Raw genomic sequence first — 4,252 nt, 5'->3', positions numbered from 1 at the left:
TAATGAAGGATCTTAATGGATCCGAAACATTGACATTGTTTGTTATTTTGATGTCTCCTTTGTGAGTATTTTACTCTCCTAATAAATATACAAGGTGCTGCAGATTGGATCTATTTGTTTTTTCTATATACTGGAGTCTGGGTGATCTCCACTGCCTGCTCTGCACCTGAAGAATCAAGCTACAGACATACTGGGTGTGTGCAGACCTGTTTGTGCATATATATATATATATATATATATATATATATATATATATAGACACAGTATTTATATATTTAATATATATCCGAACATGTTGCTGTCAATCATTTATTGCAATGAACAGTGAAGATTTTTTGGCAAAAAACTGTTATTAAAAAAAAAAAAGAAGACCTCTTAGATAAGAGGGTGACTGACTAACATTTTCAGTGTAGGACAGTAGTAGTTGATACTACACCAAGCCATACAAATAAGCAGCTTTTTATTACCTCAACATCCAGCAATGCACTACTGAACATAGCTGGGTGATGTGTTCCCAATAAAGGATCAGGTGCTGTTTCTTGGGCACTGGAAAGCTTTGGCAGTCCATTCAAAGTTAAAAAAAGATTCATTTTCCACACAGGTGAAGCCAGCCTAAGATAAGCTTGTCATTTGCTGATCTCCTATGAAAATACTAGTTACCTGGCTATCATTCTGAAACTTTAACTTCAATAATTGAAGTCACCAATTCAGAACAAGCATGTAGATAGGAATTTCTGACTTTTCCCTAACTTTTCTGATCTGTATACTTGTTCCAGGTCAATGACTCAGAGTAGCAAACTCAGTAGGTCAGCAACCCAAGCAGACTAATGCTATATCCAGGTGGAGATCAGCTATGGCAGCCCTCTTATTAATGACAGGCTTATGTTACTTGCTTAGTGGCTTTAAATGTAATAATTACATGTTCCTGGGTTGAAGACATGACATTCAGTAAGTGCCCTGTGAAGTCCCGTTAGGTGTACTGCATTCCAGTGTTGGTTCACCATATTTTCCGTCTCTATAAAGCAGGATCTCTTCAAGTGTATGCCTCAAAAAACTGACATGTTGCACAGTTCATCAGACGATTCCATCCGTATTTACAGCATTTATTTTAATGCATATGGTTTTATTGTTTCATTGGTACATTTGTTTTTATTTTCCTAGGTATTATCACAAGGAAGTGAACATGAGTCTATGTGATGCATAGAGCAGTTTTTGATCCCTGCTGCCTCCTGCAGACATTGTCTGAGCATTCTTCCCCTTAGTTGAACAAAATTGTGTTTTTTCTTAACTCTCCCTTTATCATTTGCTATTTTGCTTTTATAAATATATTCTTTGAAATTATCTTCATTTATATTCTTTGAAACTATCTTCATCTTTCCCAATTCTTTATTATTTTTCTGATTAACACGGGACAGTCTCAGATTGAGGAGAACAATATACAGTGGCACATTTTTTGGGTTCTGCTGCAAAGGGCATTTTACATTTGGACACATAAGGTTTTAACCCCATTAAGGGGTTAAACAGGTAATTTTGAATTTTTTTTTTATATATATATTTTTCAAATTTAATGACAGGGTCAGTTTCCCATCACTGGTACCTGGAAGCAGCTTTGATGCCATACCCCTCTGCCTAAATCACCTGTTATAGGCCTCAATCACACAGGCACTGCCAAACCTGCATCTCTTTGCTTAACCACTTTATCACCAGAGGATTTTGCTGTCTTACGTCCAGGCCACTTTTTGCGATTCGGCACTGTGCGACTTTAACTGACAATTGCGCGGTCGTGCGACACCGTACCCAAACGAAATTTACGTCCTTTTTTTCCCACAAACAGAGCTTTCTTTTGGTGGTATTTGATCACCTGTGCGGTTTTTACTTTTTACAATATAAACAAAAAAAGAGCGTAAATTTTGAAAAAATAAATAAATCTAAATTTTTTTACATTTTTGGCCAATTTGTTTTCTGCTACCTATGTTTGGTTAAAGAAAAATCACAATAAGCGTATTTTGATTGGTTTACTAACTAAGGGAAAGATTTCTGTCATTTTTGGTGTTTTTTTTTTTTAACGAGTAATGGCTGCGATCTGCGATTTTTTTGCGGGACTGCGACATTGCGGCGGACAGATCGGACCCTTGACTGACATTTTTGTCACTTTTGGGGGTACCAGTGACATTACTACAGTAATCAGTGCTATACATATGCACTGTTACTGTAAAAATGACACTGGCAGGGAAGGGGTTAATTTTATTGGAGAGGGAGGGGTTAATGTATGCCTGGTGCTTACTAACGTGTGTGGGGGGAGGTGACTGAGTGACACAGGGACAGATCGCAGGTTCAGCTATGCTGAGCCCTGCAATCTGACCCTGTCTGTCACTTAGGAGAGCCGCCCGCTTTGTTTACACAGGGGGAGGAGTCCAGCGATGTAGGTCTACGTCGCTGGAACGGGAACGAGCCACTTTGCCGCAGTACAGTCAACGTGACTGGTCGGCAAGAGGTTAATGTACATTTCTAAATGCATATATACAGTGCTGGGACAAGGTCATCTAGAGCCCAGGGCGAAAATCCCAAATTGCACCCCCCAAGATGTGTGAGCATTATGTGTCAGCTAACCCCCCCCCCAAAAAAAAACATGCACCAATCTGCATGCTTATCCCTAAGCATAAATCCCCCCTTTCTCCCAGTACAAATGTGCCCCCCTGCTGAAATCCCCCCTCTACCCAGCACAAATCTTTAGCCCCCCCCCCCCAAGCTCAAATCCTCTCTTTCCTGGTATTGAAATACTATTGGTGAAGGGTATGGGCGCTACTTCTAATATATGTTGGTATGTTGACACTGGTATGTGAAGATATCTATTGTGGTAAACATATAGAAACACACTTTTGCATATACGGCATACAATATAATAATTATAAAGTGCTCTCATGCTCAGTGCCACAAAATATGATACATAAATAAATTATGTGAAGATAAAAGTGAGCTCCTTCTGTGGTTAAAATATATAATAAATAAATAAATAAATAATAAATAAATAAAGTGTTGTAGTATCAAACCTGTGAACAAGTGAATCCCTACTATTTTGTAGGTACAAGTTATAATAAATAAATATGGTGTTGCAAATGAAGAAAAAATTTATATAAATAATTATAAATAAATGACTGAATAAATACGTAAATATAAATCAAATATGTCCAAAGTTCCAATATATGCTGGGATATTGAAAATGCTATCGTGCCAGAAATAATCCAAATAAATAAATAAATCTAAATGTTAACAGTTCGTGATCCTTTATAGGTGCTGGTGATTTTCCCAAGTATGTAAGAAGCCAAAAGCATAGGTGAGACGGTGGTGCTGTACTTATAACTTACTTGGCTGTGCTCTGTGCAGGGATTCAGTGCCCCTATAGGAATTGCACTCACCGCAATGCTTTCCTCTATAAAGGGGTAGCAGGCTCTGCACAGCAGTATAGGTGATCCAGGAGATCCTGCGGTTATCCCTCTACAGATTCCAGCCGGTCTATGGCTCTGATGCTGGTCCTGGTGTGCTTGGATATCTCCACGCTAACACTCGCGATGCAAGCCACAATACAGCTTGGTATACGTGCGGACCGGATGTCCGGGTATCGATGCGTTCCAAGGTACGGAACCACACTAACGGAAGTGACGCAGTGATGCACAGTCCATCCCAACGCGTTTTGTCAGCATTGACATCATCAGGAGCTACGTCACTCCGTCTCACTCCCGCTATTTATACCGTAGGTAACTAGGCAACCCCATTGATCCTTTGCGTCGTGGCCATGATTGTTGAGACCATTGCCATCGCGACCCCTATAGTTTGTTCATGCAAAGCCGTAGCAAATTGCCAGTTGATTTTGGCTCGAATTTAAGGTGCAACTTTTGTTAATACCCCCACATTATTACTAATTGGTATAAACAGGGTAAATTAAGTAAATTATAAGGCTTTGTTAGTGATGATCATGGGTATGCTGGTGGTATACCGCGGTGTTAGTCCGCCATATTGGGATAAACAAATACATATGTAAATAAACATAGAATATACTTTAATAAACGACCAAAAAATATTAATAAATTAAAACTAATAGATATTACATATGTTATGTAATTAAAAACATGTTATGTGGTTACTTTGTAAGAGGGAGGAGAGATTGTTTTTAAAAAGTATATGAATTACTTTATTGTCCTATGGGTCTATTATACCATATTGATATATAACAACTAGAGAAGGGGGGGGGGGT

This window comes from Pelophylax lessonae (assembly GCF_965119305.1).
Source record: "Pelophylax lessonae genome assembly, chromosome: 9".
NCBI classification, from domain to species: domain Eukaryota; kingdom Metazoa; phylum Chordata; class Amphibia; order Anura; family Ranidae; genus Pelophylax; species Pelophylax lessonae.
The sequence above is the reverse complement of the archived record's forward strand: the minus strand, read 5'-3'. Positions refer to the sequence as shown.